At 52.0% G+C, this 16,517-nt stretch overlaps 1 long non-coding RNA gene across 2 annotated transcripts; it reads right to left on the reverse strand.

The window, feature by feature from the left end:
• Positions 1-11,007: 11,007 nt before the first annotated feature.
• Positions 11,008-16,022, reverse strand: LOC140617906 (uncharacterized). Of its 2 annotated transcripts, XR_012018053.1 has the most exons (3): positions 14,039-16,022; positions 12,566-12,766; positions 11,008-11,625 (listed from the first exon to the last, which is right to left on the reverse strand). It is a non-coding gene; the product is annotated as an uncharacterized lncRNA (long non-coding RNA). The 2 variants fall into 2 exon arrangements; XR_012018052.1 differs by having other exon boundaries at positions 11,008-12,766.
• Positions 16,023-16,517: the final 495 nt, after the last annotated feature.

Consider the following 16,517-nt stretch of genomic DNA (forward strand, 5'->3'; position numbering starts at 1 on the left):
AAACCCCACTAGTCCCCTTCCTCCGGCCAGTGGCTTGAGGATGGTGCCCAGAGCATGTTCCACCTTCTGCGGGTCGCAGCTGGAAGGAGATTCCCTTGCCACCCTGCCAAGTGGCTCCCCACTGGCCCAACTCCCACCCAGACCCTCTCCCCGGCTCCATGAGAGCCCTTGTCAGGAGTGCTGTTTTCTTTTGCTTCCATAATTATCAGCCTTCCTCTGCCCCAGACTCTGAGATGAGGACAGGACTTTGTCTGCCTTGGTCGCACTACTGTCCCCAGGGTCCAGCATCAGGCCTGGCACCCTGTGGGATGCGTCAGTGGCTCTGATCAGGGTTCTCCTCACGTGCCCCGTTTACAGGACCAGTCATGGCCAGGAGGGAGTTAAGAGGAGCCTCAGTGCCTGGACCTGCAAAGTCAGGGAGAGAAGGGGGCCCACTCAGGCCTTAATTATAACACATCCTATAATGACATGGTGTTATAATAGGCACACAAAGTGTACTAATCTGATATTATATCTGGGCTTTTTACAATAGATACAATCAACCGGCCGCAGTTTGCTAACTCATTCTCGACCTATCTCCACACTCCACCTAGATTATTATCGGCTTCCTTAATTAAGTGGAAGGCAAAGCTCTGCAGGCGATGCCCACAGCCCCAGCACCAACGAGTCCGGCCCGGCCCTCCCATAAGCCAGGATAATAGCTACTCCCACATGGGGTGAGGCTGGTGCTGCCTTCTCCATCCCAACCCCCTGTCCCAAGCTGAGGCGTGACAGGCCTGTTCAAGGCCTCAGTGAGCTACAAATGCTAAGCACCAAGGACTCAAACTGGTGGTCTGTGGGCCAGGTCAGCCTTGAGGTGTGTTGGGTTTGGCCTGTGCAGTGCTTTTGCTGAAAGTCCTATATGAGTTGCCAACACTGAAAAATTAGGATGTTGTCTACAAACATCCAGATTTCTCACTTCTCTTGAGGCGTGGGAAGGTCTGGGAACTCTGGGCTCACATGCACTGTGCCCTGGAGCCCAGAGGCTGTTCCACAGGCAGGAAACGGGCACAGTTGCCCCCACCCCGCAACACATACCTGCTGTGCTTTTATGTCTCTGACTGGCTCTTGTAGCAGCTCAGTTTGCAACCCCTGCTCTAGGGTTAGGGGTCAGTTACCTATTTGCAAGATGGAAACTGAGGTTCTGGAAAGGCAAGTGACTTCACTGATATTGCACAGTGAGGCTAGAACTCAGGTCACCATCATTTAACAAGTCTTTACTGAGCACCCACTGTATACCAGGCAGTGGGGACACAGAAAGACCACCATAGACACAGTGCTGCCTTCTGGGGGTGAGAGTCTTCCACACTGCAGTCATATTGTCACCTTTATTGCTGGGAAACAGTGTCTGTTGGAGACAGGTCCTTATCCCTTTGGGGTAGTGGCTGGCCCCCATCCCAGGACAGGGGCTGGAGGCAGGCATCTTGGAAGGAAGCCTGTGGCAAGGGCTCCCACGACAGGCTGCCACTATCCCCCATCCAGGGCTCTCAGGGAACTGGAGGTAGGGACAGGGGTCGGGTGAGGGAGTGAGGAGGGTGGGAGTGGGGTTGGGGTGGGAAGTGAACAGAGAACACACAGTGTCAGCAGGACAGAGCACGAGCACCACTTTTCTGCCCTGGTTGAACCAAAGGTGAATCTACTGGGCTTCTCCCACTGCCCTTGTAAAGGCAAGAAGTGGAGGGACAAGTTGCTGGGATACCCAAGTGGCTACCCACTTGCTAGTCCAGAGAAAAGGCATTTGCTCAGCCAGCCTGGGACAAATGCCTCCCCGCCCTTACAGCACCACCTCTGCTCAGGAGGAGAAACTGCAGCCCGGAACCTCCATCCCCAGTCCCTGGGCATTGGATCCAGGTAGGGTCTCTGGGATCAGGCGCCACAATGGCTCTTACAGACCTGCTGGCCTCCCAGGATCCACATCTGAAGAGCATTAAGCAGCCTGCGGGCTCTGTGGCTGGCTCCCCACTGACGTGGGGGGTGGGGGGGATGAATAACAGTCCCAGCCATCATGTGCATTTGCTAAAAATAAACTTGACATACTTTTGCGTTGGGAAACAATGTAGATTCCAAACATTCTCAAAGGGCAGAGAGGGGAAAAAAGGAAGAATGGAAATCAGGTTTTCGAGCTTAGTAATTAATTAGCCTGTAAACAAATGACTCACGCTCCTTCTTGGCTATTTTTCTTTCCGTTTTGCGTGGATTTTCGCAGAGGCCAGGGGAAGGAGGCCAAGTGAGCCAAGCTGATAGGCAAGACAGGGCCCAGATGTGTCTACCTGGGATGGAGGATGTTGAGGGGTTGGCCAAGTGGCGAGTGAGACGAAGAGCCTCACGTGAAGGGAATGGCATGCCTGGTGGCCCTGAGAACCAAAAGAGCTTGTTGTGTTGGAGGAACAGTGGGGAGACCCATGTGGCTCAAGTGGAGTGGCCAGAAGGCTGAGGCCAGAGAGGTCTGCAGGGCCAGATCCACACAGAGCCCGGTAGGCTGCATCAGGGCATCTAGACTTGATCCCGAAGACAGTGGGAGCCATGGAAAGGTTTTGAGCTAAGAAGGAACATTATCTGATTTATACAATGATGTCATTTTCAAAATGGATGAACAAAAATAAACTCTAAATGTTCTCTGTTGTTTGGATGCTTCTGGTACTTAGATTGTCCAAATAAATGATCATTTAGTGGTTATGTTTCTTAGGGGTTTATGTGTTTAATGTCTGTCTCCTCTCTGTAGAGCATCAGCTCCATGCTATCAGAAACTTTGTCGGTCTTATTTGTGTTTCGCCAGTGCTGAGACCCCTGCTTGGCACACAGGGAGAGCACAGTAAATGTCAAGTGACTGAACCCTCTCTGCAAGGTCACGTGCAGAGAATGGCCTCATCCCATTTTCCAGAGGAGGAGCAGAGGGCAGGGAGGTCTCCATGACCACCTTGGGATAGTCCCAGGAAAAGGCAAGTTTTATTTAGTTCAAAATAAGGAGAAGTTTTACGGGGGGAAAAATATCTATTTTGTGAGGAACTGAGCTCCCTAGTAATGGGGGCATTCAACTTGAGATCACACTGGTAGCCTTACAGTATCCCTCTCTGATTTGTGACAAACCCTGTGCTGGCTCAAAGATGCCACCTGACAGTCCATGAGGTTGGCCCATTGTACATATAGAGAAACTGGGCCCAGAGAGGAGTTGTAACATACCCAAGGGCACATGGTTACAAGTGGGGAAGCCCAGATTGGAATCCAAGTCTGACTATAAAGACTGTGCTTTTAAGAAAAGATTTTATTTATATTCATGAGAGACACACAGAGAGAGGCAGAGACACAGGCAGAGGGAGAAGCAGGCTCCCTGCGGGGAACTCGATGCGGAACTTGATCCCAGGACCCCGGGATCATGCCCTGAGCCCAAGGCAGATGCTCAACCACAGATCCAGTGAGGCGTCCCTAAGGCTGTACTTTTAACTCTTTTTCTGAGCCATAGACTTAAATGCCTGCTCTACCACTTAGATGCTGTGTGACCTTGGGCAAGTCACTTTACTTCAGTCACTGATCTTCAGTGTTTTGCTACAACTAAACGGGGTTGTGGATACCTACCCTAAATGGGTCTGGGTGGATAACGGTTGGCACATGGGTGCTCAAAACACATATACCTCTCCTCTCTCTGCTGAGGTCCTTCTGCTTTTGGTCCCCCTCCTGGGCCATTGATCCCCTTTAGGCCAGCGACTGCATGGAGCCCACTCTCCAGGTTCTACCCGCCCACTGGGTGTTGATTCACCCATGAGCTTCTTGCCCTCTGCCTGTGTTTTCTTCCTCCTTTTCTTGGTAAACCCACTGCCTTCTGTGATTGCCAAAGCTTCTCTCAGGGAGCAGACAGACAGCGGGGGGACCCCATCATCCCACACAATGTCTCTGCTGCTTCCGCATCCCTCCCACCCTCACCACACCCAGCCGAGGTCACCAGGCATGGGGCCTGGACAGGGACACAGGTCACAGTTGGGGGCTTAATTATCATGAGGCAGATGGGGCTCTGGCTGGTCAAGGGGCCCCCATGGAAGGGCCAAGCTGGTGGAGAGACACAGGAGGGGGTGTCAAAGGAGAACGTCTAGGAAAGATGGCGCTCATGGTCAACAAATATGGGAAGAGCCCACCTGAGTGCTAAGGGGGCATGCACTTATGGGGGCTGGCGGGGGGGGGGCAGAGGTAGGGGGGGGCTTGGAGAAGGCTTCATGGAGGAGGTGTGTCTGGAGCCAGGTATGCAGAGGGGAGATGGAGAGCATGGCTCTGGGACCAGCTCACCTGGGCTTGAATCTCAGCTTTGCCCCTTTCCTGTTGTGTGAATTGTTTGATTTCACCTCTTTGTCTGTCTCTCGTTTCTTTGTTTGGAAAATGAGCTAATCATAGCGCCCCCTCACAGAGTGTGCTTAGGACTAAGTGAGATGCCGAATAAATGCCCGGAGCAGGACCAGGAATACAGCTAATGCTCAATACGTGACAGCCATTATTTTTATTCTTCCTATCAGCATAGTGGAAAGTACTAGAATTTTAGCCTCAGATAGGCCTGGATGTAAATCTCAGTTTTTCACATCTCCATATTTGGGAGGAAGCCTCCTCACCACAGCCTTGGTTTCCTCACATAGATGTGGAGATGTTTTAACCTTATGGGGCTCATCGTGAGGATAAAGCACATGAATCCATGGAAGTGCTTAGCAAAGTGGCTGGCAAAGAGCAGGTGCTCAAAAAGTAGTGATTGGCATTCCCTGGCCTTATGGACTCGTGGTTAAAAGCAGGGTTGTCGTGTTGGCTGGGTCCGAGTCCTGGCTCTGCTGCCCTGGCTTGTTGTGGGGCTCAGGAGCTTAGGAATAACATACCCATTCTGGGCCCTGCACACAGTAGGTGTGCTTTTGCCACTTTCACAGTGAGGAAACTGAGTCTCAGAGAGGTGAAGTCACTGGCCTATGGGGGGACCCCATGTCCGCTTGGCTCTAGAGCCCATCTTTTTAAAAAAATTATCTTATTTAAATTCAATTTGCCAAAAAAGTTAATAAATTCAGTTTGCCAACATATAGTATAACACCAGTGCTCATCACATCACGTGCCCTCCTTAATGCTCATCACCCAGTTCCCCCCCACCCCCACCCTGTCTCCCCTTCTGTAACCCAGAGTTAGGAGTCTCTCATGGTTTGTTTTCCTCTCTAATTTTTCCCCACTCAGTTTCTCCTCTTCCTGTATGGTCACTTTCACTATTTCTTACATTCCATGTATAAGTGAAACCATATGATAATTGTCTTTCTCTGATTGACTTATTTCACCCAGTGTAATACCCTCCAGTTGCATCCACTTCGGTGTAAGTGGTAGGTACTCATCCTTTCCGATGGCTGAGTAATATTCCATTGTGTACATAGACCACATCTCCTTTACCCATTCATCTGTCGAAGGACATCTCGGCTGCTTCCACAGTTGAAACCTGTCTTTTTTTAGGGGTGGGGAAGGTCTTTTGGTGTGTGCATTGCTGGAGAGATGTCCCACCTGTGGCCCCTTAGGTCCACCATGGACACTGAAGTAACAGCTTTTTAATGATTAAAGCAAGCAGTGAGGGCAGTGACTCTTGGCACAAGCTTCTGGGATCCAGCAGTCTGTTCCCAGGGCCACCCCCGTTCCTAGGCTGGAGACTGGGGGGTGGCTTTGCACACATAGGGGCTGGCCTGGGCTCTTGGGGCAGGGGGCAGCCTCTACCAGGCCCAGCCTGGGCCTTTCTCCTTCCACCTAACCAGCTCTGTAGCACTCTGCCTATTTCTTTTTTTGGTTACTGTTGGGTACTTTGGAGCATTTTTTTCTGTCCCGATCTGAAACTCCTTCTGTTGTTTGGAGCAGGTTCCACCTCCCACAGAGGATGCCGAGACTCTGACACTCATTTTCCAGCCTCCCTTGTATCTAGAGCATGGACACGGGACCCGGTGCAGCCGATCAGATGCCTTGTCCTGTGGTGCCAGCTTCAGTTCCATGCCGTCCTGTCACTTCCTGCTCAGAATCCCCCATATCTCCTCATTGCCCTTAGGATAAAACCCAAACTCCCCCGTCATGTCCCATAAGCACCTCACCTCCTTCTGTCTCCTCCTCACTCCTCCAACCACATGGGCCTCCTTCAGCTAAAGTCAACGTGCTGAGCTCATCTGTGCTGCAGGGCCTGTGTTTGTTGTTGCTTCTGTTGTTCTAGCTCCATGGCACAGGTGAGGAAATGGGGCTGAAGGGAACCATGCAGCGTGCAAAGGAATTGGAACTTGGGTTGGCCCGGCCTCGGCCTCAGCCTCATAGCTCCCTCTGCGGAGTCAGAGGCCCCTCCCCCCAGGAAGATAGGACAGCTAACTGACCCATCCTCAGGGGCAGTGGAGTGGGCATGGGGGGCCATATTGTCCCCAGGAGGGTAGAAATTGACTCTCATGAGGGGAAGAACACTTGTTGACAAATAAAGCACACACACACACACACACACACACCACATGGTATATCTGTGGCCTTAAAAATTTCTTAGGGGGCATAGATAGGAAACAAATGTGTCTGAAAATTCTCCTTGGGGGGGCAACAGCAGCCATGACAAGCTGAGAAACATTAGTTTACCTCAACTCAGCTGAAACTCACCTGAACTTGATATGACTCAAGGCCTCATGTCAACTCAAAACTCAACCAAACTCAGCTCACTCACTTCCAGGGACCTCAGCTCGATGTGGCTCACTTAGTATACAGCAGCTCTGTACCCCTCAATTCTGTATAGTGCAATTCAGTAAAGAACGCAGATGGATCCAGCTCAAGTCAACCGAACTCAACTTCACTCACCTTATCTCAACTAGTTGTTCACCTTAATTCAGCTCAGCTTAGTTCACCTCGACTCACCTCAATCCCACCCACATCAGTTCAGCTAGAGTCAGTCCCACTCAGCTTTGTGCTCAAACCCCCCCCCCCCGCCGTTCACCTTCTGTCCTCGACTCACCCCATCTAACCTTGATGTAACTCCACTCAGCTCGACTCGACCCCGCTTTGCCATCTCTACCCACCTTATACATTCACTCCGCTTGTCACCTCCCCTCCCCAGACATCGCCCAGGTCTTGACAGGAGAGGGATGCCTCAGACCTTGTTCCTGCCCCCAACGTGCTCCCAGTCTAGCTGGGGACTCTGACACATCCATCTCATCACTGTCATTTGATTTGGGAAGGTCCCACCCCCTTTCAAAGGAAGACTCTGTTTTCATTGTCATTTCACAGGAGAGGAAATTGAGGCCCAAGGTCATAGAAGCAGGAAGTAGTGAGGCCGGGATTGGAACCACAAGTAGGAAAGTGTTTCTATGAACAGGAAGGATGGTCATCATTAGGATCTTCAGCCATTTGAATTTTAGTTCAGGCTTCATGTGCGCACTGAGCGGGGCCTGCAGACTGCACCGGGGAGAGGATCCTGCGCTCGCCCCTTTCCTGCTCAGAATTCCCCCAAGGCTACTCACAGCCCGAGGATGCAATCCAGGCTCCTGGCTCCCCCAGAGCCCTGCCGATCTGCTCCCCACCCTGGCCTCCTCTCTGACCTCCCCTCCCACATTCTCCCCTTCTCGGAGCTCTCTGCTCCTGTCTCCTCCAACACGTTTCCCACCCCAGGGCCTTTGCAGATGCAGCTCCCCTGCCTGGAACTCTCTTCCATGGCGACTCTATCTTATCCTTCATTTCTCAACTCTAATGTCACCTTCTTCGAGAAGCCTTTCTTGATCATTTGAGCTCAAGTCCCTTCCCCACCTCCTCCCCACCCCCAGGGCTACCCACCACATCACGTTTTCTTTTCTTTTTCTTTTTGCTTCTTGCTCCCTCGCTGGAATTTTATTTGTCATCTACCTCCTCTAGTGGGGTGAGCTCTTGTGGGCAGGGACCGTGCTTGTTTAGTTCACTGCTCTACTGCCTGGCATATAGTAGGTGCTCCATAAACATGTGTGGAATGAATGAATGAGTGCAGGACGGATGGAAATAGTTGAAGAATCCAGGTGCTAAGAGGAGGAGAAGAAGGCCCAGGGCCCAGGCTGGGGTCTGAGACCTCCTTTCCCTGGGTCTCCCTGGCCTGGAGAGGGGCCTCTGCCAGGGTGGGAGGGTGGAGGGGTGGGTGTGGGGGCAGCGGGCAGGGCCGGGCGAGGCCTCCTCACTCCTTACTGTTTTCATCCTCTCGGTAATTATGGGCTCAGACACTCCTCGATGCCTTCTCAGAATAATAGCCGGGCCTGTTATCAGCAGCATCTCCCGGACCTTTTCACAAACAGTCATTAATCAAGTCTCGCTGCCACCCTGCCCTCCCTCCTGGTGGAAACCGAGGCACAGAGAGGTGAGGCCGCTTTCCCAGCATCACACAGCCAGTGTGAGGAGGATGGGCTGTTTTGCCCCAACCCTCTGCTCTGGGATGGGGGCTCCTTCCCCATATTCCACCTGGGGGGAGCCTCTGAGCCTGCCATGGCTGGGGGGGCCCTGCCCCCAGTTCCCGGCCCCCAGCCTTCCTTGAAGCCCTGGGGGCCTTCCAAGGTGGCCTCTTAATCACTGCCGGTTAATTAAGGAGGTTAACCAACGCTGTGGGGCCCATGCGGGCCTGCCCGGGAGAAGGTGGCAGGGCTGTCTCGCCGCGAGGCCCCTGTTCCCCAGGCCTGGCGGGGCACCGCGCCGCCTCTGCCCTCCGAGGGGCCTGGGGGTCTCTGGGGAGGGTTCCATAGGACTCCATTGTTGGCATGTGCCCCCTCCCCTTCTTTGGGTGGTGTGTGGGAGGTGCTGGCATCACTTAATGAGGCCTCCACGGCTGCCAAGGAGCGCTGGAGGAGTTGAAACAGGTTCTGGGTGAGGTGAGTTTCGTGGGCTGGGCAAAATCTGTGGCTCTTTGCCATGTGGGTGCTCCCTGGGGCCGTGGGGGGCAGGCATAGGACCCCTTCCTCCTCCCTGCCCTCCCTTGGCCCCTATGGGGTGGGAGCCGAGGATGGTGGTCAGGACTTCCCTGCTCCCCACTGCAAGCGGGTGGGAACCAGGCCAAATAGGACCACGGCAACAGGGCCCGGGGTCCGGAGATGTTGCGAATCTGCACCCTGATACAGACTTGGGCCTGGGGCTTCCATCTGAGCAATGGGGGTGGTTGGATGTGGCAGGCTCAGGCGCAAAGCTTCAGTTTAGGAATGATCTATCCCAGACAGAGCTGCCTAACTTGCTGTGTGACTTTGGGCAAGTTGCTCTCCTCCTTTGCGTCCCTGTAGCTCTGGCTGTATCAGTGGTGGTGGGACGGACAGAGTGATGACAAATGGTCATTCCTGCTGACCCTCTGTCTCTGGTAAGGCTGAGACACCTCCTGAGGGGCACCCAGACCCGATTTCTCCAGGCCACACAAAGAGGTTCTTCAGGACGTCTCTGCTGGCCCTGGGGAAACTGAGACGCCCGACTCAGGCCAAGGAGGTTTGGGAGGAAGCTCCCGATGGTGCTTGAACACTCCCTAAGGCTGGGCTGTGGGTCCCGAGACCTGGAGGGCCATCCCCTCTGCATTGCTGAACCCCACTGCCCCATCCCCCCATCCCGGGTCCACAGTGGGACAGGCTCAGGTGAGGCTGGCTCAAGGCAGGACCCTCTGTGCTTCCAGAGCACATGTAGGTTTGGGGCTCTAATGGCTGTCCCACAACTTTTTTTTTTTAAATCACCTTTTTGGAAGTATAATTTACATACAGTAAAATTCACCCTTTTTTGGTGTACAGTTCTGTGAAGTTTTACAAACTTAGTTCCATATCCACTACCATGAACAAGATAGATATTTCCCTCACTCCAGAAAGTTCCCTGTGCCCATTTGTAGTGATTCCTTTTCCCCACCACCAGCTGCTGACAACCACTGATCTTCCTCAACTTCTTATTTTAGAAGTTTTCAAACTTACAGAAAAGTGCAAAAACCTTACCATGAAGCTCGGATAGTTCCTTCCCAGATTCACCAGCTGTCAGCGCTAGGCCTCATGTGCATTCTCGGTCTCTCTGCATGATTTCCACTGAACTGTTAGTTGCAGACGTCGGGCCACTTTACCTTATACACTTTAGGGCACATCCCTGAAGAATAGGGCATTCTTTGGCACAATGCACAGAACCAATGCCGTTATTATATCTGAGAGATTTAGTATTGACCCATTTTTTTTTTGTTTTGTTTTTTGTCTTTTTTTGTCACCCGGTGTCCAGCCTAAGGCCAAATTATTGAGGTTGCTGGGGTCTTTTATTTTTTGTTTTTTCCTGGTTCAGATTCCAATCAAGAATTGGGCTCTACATTTGATGGCAAGTCTCTTTGGTGTCTGGAACATTCTCCCCGCCTTTGCGTGATAGGTAATGTGCCCTTTCTTAAAGCTCCCTCATGATTCTCCATATCTAGAGCTCAAGAGCAAGTACCAGGTGCTAGGGAAGAGGACTTGGGGGTGTGGGGTATCCTGAGGGTCTTTTCTTAAAACCTTTGTTTAGAAGGAGTGGGGAAGAGGAAGGGAGAGAGAGACAGAGAAGGAGAGAGAGAAGGATAGATGTGGGCTCATCATTTCAACTTCCAATGATGCTGGAAAATTCAAAGAAAAAGTATAAATGACCCAGTTTGAATTGAGAGGGGTCTGTAGTCCTATGGTTGTGGCTCACAACCTAGCTCTGCTCACCCCCCTTCCTGGGCTGTGAGACCTTGGGCAGAAGACTTCACTTCTTGGGACTCAGTTTCCCCATCTGTGATATGAGGATAGCACCAGTCTATCCACCTCCCCCCACTGTCTTGAGAACTCCATGAATGAACTCATGTAGCCTATAAATAACAGCGACTTTGGATGTTAACGATTTGGTGACAGTCTCCCTGGACATTTTTCTCTATACCTGCCTTAATGCATGGAAATATGTGGATATTATAGTACATAAATTGGGACACCTCCTTTTCCCCTCAATAGTTTATCCTAAGCATTTTCCCACATTCAAAAATGTAGGGCTCTTCCGTCATTTAACAAATTTTTAACTTCTATTACTATTTGTCCGCAGATAACACCTTCACCTGGCACCAAATACACAGGTACAAGAAGCATACAGTTAAAAGTCTGTCTTCCTCCTGCCTCCCTTTGCTCAGTTCCTCGTAGGACGTTTTGTTTGGCTTTCCAGAAGGGTTCTATGCATAGACAAACAGAAGCATAGATTTTCTTTCTTTTTTTCCATTCCTACAGATAGTAGAAGACGGTACACTCTGTTTATGTGCCTTGTTTTTTCACTTCACAGTAGATCTTGGCGATGGTCCACGTCAGGGCATAAGGAATGCCCTTCTTTTCTTTAGAAGTCGTCCCTTGGGGAAGTGGATCAGGATTTAATGACCCAGTTCTCATTGTTGGCCATCAAGGTGCTTGCCGGCTTTCGCCACTAGAAATTGCAACAGTTAGCCTTGTGCAAATGTCTTTGTGTCCATGTGCAAGTCCGTAGCATATATTCCTAGAAGTGGAACTGCTGGATCAGATGTCATGTGTATTTTGAGCTTTGCTCTGCCATCATTAGTCATGGCTACATGGATCGCAGGGTATGTCACTGTCCTCTCTTGGTGGACATTTAGGTGGTTCCGATTTGTCTTTCCTGTAAACAATGCCACAGTGAACATCTTTGTGCAGCTGTCTTTGTGTGCAGGAGAAGGCTGCTTGGTGGGGAGGGATTCCTGGGAATCTGGGGACAGACCCACAGAAGTGTTGAGAAATTTAAACCAAAAGGGGCCGGCCTGTGGGTATGGTGATGGTTGGAGTGGCTGCCGGTGGGATCCTCATAGGAACAGACTCCGCTAAACTCTGTTAGTGGAGTGTGATCTAGGATCTTCAACTTGGGGCCAACCTGAGGGGCTGTTAGAAGTGCAGTGTCTCGGGCCTCATCCCAGCCCTGTTGGGTCAGGACCTCTGTTTGGCTGGCACAGGTAATTTTGAGACTTGCCCAAAAACAAACCCAGAGACCCCAAGACCTGTTCTGGAAGGAAATGGGTTAGCCTTGGCTCTGGGGCAGATCTGGGGCCAAACCTGGCTTCCCCACCCACTGACTATATGACTGGGGCCGAGCCGGGTGACCTCTCTGCCTCAGTGTCCTTGTCTTTAAATAAGAACGAGAATAGCACTCACCTTATGGGGAGCTTGTGAGAATCATAGGTGCTCCCTCACACGGGGTGTTCAGTATAGTAAGTGCTCACTAAATGCTAAAGTCATTCTTCCAGAGGGGTGCACGTTAGGTAAGATGTAGGAGTCAGATCCCTCCGTCTCCGCCATCACCACTCCCCCGTCTCTCTGTCCCCCTGTCCCCATCTGTCTCTCCTTCTGTTTTGGACTCTGTCTCCCTGTCTCTTGTGGTCTCTGACTCTCTGTTTTTCTCTCTCTTATGCGGCCATATGAGCTTTAAAGTGTCTGTGAAATGCCACAAGCCTGGAAAAATGAAACTAGAATACAAAGAGGAAAATGCAAGCTAAAAATTAACAGTACCATGGGGGCAAAGCCATACCATTACACCAGCTCAGAAATATTAACAGCGAAAAATGTACTTTTTCAGCGAGGTGTGGGACCCTTTCATCCTGTGCACGGTGGCTGTGGTGAGGGCCTGCCAGGATGGACAGCTTGCCCTGTGGTTGCCTCTCTTTCCAATTTCTTTGGACCCAGTGGAGCCTTGGGCCTGGAGAGCAGAGATGCTGGCCCCAGCTGGCCACAGAGTCCCTTCATCTCTGTCACGTCCTCGCTGCGGGACCCTGGGTAACGGCAGAGTCAATTAGCGATTTATTGAGCACCTGCTGCGTCAGGCCCTGGGATGCAACCGTGTACAAGACAGACAAAAGCCCTGCTTCGTGGCACTTAGGTCATAAAGGTATGCATATGGAAGATATAGAAGTGAGTGAACCAATATGCAGAACAATTTTAGATAGTGCTAAGTTATCTGGCTAACATAAAATATGGTTATATAATAGAGAAAGATAGGGGTGGAGTTACTTTGCCCTGGGGTAGGGGTCTGGGAAGGCTGCTCTGACCTGAATTCAGGGAACAGAATGATGAAAAGGATTTGGGCATAGAAAGTTCTGGGAGAAGGGCATTCCAGAAGAGGGAACAGCAAGGCAAAGGCTTGGGGTCCAGTCATGATTGGAAGCTTTCAGAGGAGGAAAAGATCTCAGAAGCAAGACCGTCTTTGCCAAGTGTTTTAAACAAGTCACTTGCCCTCTCTTAGCCTCTCTTCCCCTTATGTAAAAATGTAAAATGGTTAAATCCAGTAGTGGGCCAGAGTCTCTCTGTATTAGGGAATGATTGGGGTTTGTGAGGATTTGTCTTGAAACTGGGCACAGCAGGACCACTCTTTGCACTTGTATTACTTGGAGCAGCTTTTGGGGGGTGACAATGGAGATTGTTTAGGGCCAAAAGCAATGCTCCAGTCTCCCCATGGCTCAGACCCTGATTTCAGGAGTTAATAGCCTAAAGCACTCGGCATAATGCCTGGCACAGAGCAAGTAGACAGGAATGGGGAGGGCATTCCAGGTGGGAGGAAAGGCGTGGAGATGGGAATGTTTAAGGCGTGTTAGGGGAAGAGTGAGGAGACCAGCTTGGCTGGTGGGGAGGGGTGAGAGACGAGGCTGGAAAGACAGGTTGAGGCCCAGGATGAGACCTTGAATGGCATGCAAAAGGAGGGTGGGCCTTAGCTCGCAGGCAGCGGGGAGCCATCGTACGTTCTAGAGCAGGAGAAGCCACGGAAATGGTTTTTGTTTTTGGTTTGGTTTTCAATGAAATATTTTAGACATTCAAAAAAGTTTAAAGGAGAATAAGATAAGCTTCTGCGCAGCCATCATTCAGCTTAAGAAGAAAACACCCCAGAATAGGCAACAACCCCAGAAACCCCTCCCCTGCTGTCTCTCTCCTAAAAGTTGCTGCCCCCCCCGGATTTGGTGTTCAGGATCCCAGGCACGTCTTTGTCCTTCTGTTGTTTGTTCGCGGGAGGTATAAAGTGCGCGTCCACCAAGTGCACGGATCTTACTTACACAGTTTGATAGCTCATGGGATCACCACCTGCATCCCGTCATTGACCGATTCTAGCACTGGGTCTTGCTGTTCTTGAACTTCAGATACGTGGAATCATCCATATGTCCTGTTCGGTATCTGGCACTTTCACTCAATATTGTGCCAATGAGAGGGCTCCGTGTTTTGCGTCAGGGGTTCGTTTCCTTTCCCCGACTATGTCGTAGTCCGCTCTTTACACAGACCACAGTTCGTTTAGTCACCCTACTGTCTATGGAGAGGGACATGCCTTCCAGTTACCAGCATTTTGAATAGTGTTGCTGTGAACCTTCTCGTGCGCGTCTCTCATGGGCATAAGAACACATTTCTGTTAGTTTGTGTTCAAGAAGGGAATTGCAAGATGATGGGATATGTGCATATTTAGTTTTGATAGCTGTGGCCAGTTTCCCAAAGTGGTTGTGCCACATCTTTATACTTTTACACACACACACACACACACACACACACTTCCCTGAGGTTCGGGGGCCCTGCTTCGGTGGTGGGTGTGATTGTACAGATGGCGTCACTTGTACATTCACTTCTGCAATTCGCCTTTTTTTCCACTCAAAGTTCTGTTCTGGAGATCTGCGCCCGGTGGTATAGCAGCTCGAATGCATCGATTTGTTCTCAGCGGAGGGTCTGTCGTGTAAACAAACTGCAGTGCTCTCCTCCTAGCTCCTGTGCATGGATAGTTAGCTTATTCCCCCAGGGATTCTCTTTCTGGATTTTCATGATCATCTGATATGTGTTGGGTCCAGCCAGTGAGAATGGGTGTGGGGGAGCTATTGCATCTGTCCTGATGGGAGGTGAGGTCGAGGGGCTGCTGGTACAGATGGAGTTGAAGGACATTTAGGGAACTTGATTGTGGTGGGGGTGAGGGAAGGAAGGAAATGAGACTGGGACTCTGGGGGCTAGAAGCCCAGGGTTGAATCCCTCTTCCCACTTTCTGGATGGGTGACCTCATCACAATCTTGGTTTTCTGGTCTGTACTTTGGGATCATTCACCTGGTCTGGCAGGATGGGTGTGGGGGTTAAGGGAATAGAGACGGTTGGTCGTGGACGTGGCAGGGTTTGAATCCGTTTATTAGCTGGCTGACTTTAGGCTCCTTGCCTCCTCTGAGCCCTATCCGTAAAATGGTGATAACAATACTACCTGCCTCCTGGTGGATTTCTGACAATGAAATGAGATCCTGTACGTAAAGCAGTTATTACACGCTCAATAGCGGACAGCTATGCGTTATCATTACTGTTTTCACTGCCTTATCTTTCTTTCTCTCAGAAGGTGGGTGCCAGCAGGGCACGGCCTGGCCAAGAGCCTCTCTCTTCCAGTTGGGGGGGGGAGGTCATTGGAAATCTGTGAGGTCTCACTACATACCACGGCTGTGTCCCAGGTGGGTGACATGGGTGAGCCTAGCCCCTCCCAGAGCTCGATGGTCTCCTGATCTGGGGCTCGTGGCAAGACCTGCCTGACCAGGAGGGTCCTGCTGGGCCTATGATCTAGAAAGGGGAGAGAGCTCTAGAGTGGGTAAGTGGGGCCTTGTGAGGGGGCATTTTCCTAGCATTGCTATGGATGCAATCTTGGGGGACCTCCTGGAGACAGGGTGGGTGGGGGTCCTTCTGGCTGAGCCCCTTTGGAGAGGGGACATGAGGGCGGTAAGAAGAGAGAGAGCGAGAAAGGTCATTGGGGCTCTGCTGACCACCCCCCCCCGAGGGAAGGTCTTAGCAGCAGCGATGTCCAAGCCTCTTGCTGCAGGGTGGGGACACTCAGGCCACCGTGAGAGGGAGGCTGGCAGTCTCAGTTCCTGACCTGTGCTGGGTGGCCCTGGGTGCCTGGGGTACCTGCTCCGTGCCTCGGTTTCCTTTGCTGTGAGTGTCTCAGGTAGGCCTCGCTCCCTGGTCGGCTGGGTTTCCCGGCCCCCGCAGACCCCCCGGCCCGGCCCCCTTGCCCGCGTGGAGGCTGAGGCCAGGGCTCGGGGCCAGGGCCGCGCACCTTGACAACCCGCCCACGTCAGGCACAAAGGCCCATTGTTTGGGCCCACGTTGGCGGGGAAGCGGGCGGGGAGCAGCCGCCTTTCACCCAACCCGCTTGTGGTCGGCGGGGACTGAGGAGCCATTCACAGAGGCCCCCGCCCCCTGACCGGGCACCCGGCCAGGCCGCCTCCCGGGCAGGCACCCTTGCCAAGCTGGCGGCTCCTCCTCCGAGCCGGGCCTCAGTTTCCCCAGCTGAAGAAAGGGCAGCAGAGTGGCTCCGGTGGGGCGGGCAGAGATAGCTCTCTGACCTTGCTGCCCTGAGATCCACTTCTGTGGGGCCGTGGCTCCACCTGGCCCCGAGAGGTCCCTTGGCTGCACCTGAGGAGGCCACGGGCACCAGGGCTTCGGGGCCTAACAGGCCTTGGTTCGAATTCTGGGTGATTTGGGGGTGAGTCTGTTCACTTCCATGGACCTTAGTCTCTTCATCTGTGA

The sequence above is a fragment of the Canis lupus genome, chromosome 26, assembly GCF_048164855.1.
Source record: "Canis lupus baileyi chromosome 26, mCanLup2.hap1, whole genome shotgun sequence".
NCBI lineage: Eukaryota > Metazoa > Chordata > Mammalia > Carnivora > Canidae > Canis > Canis lupus.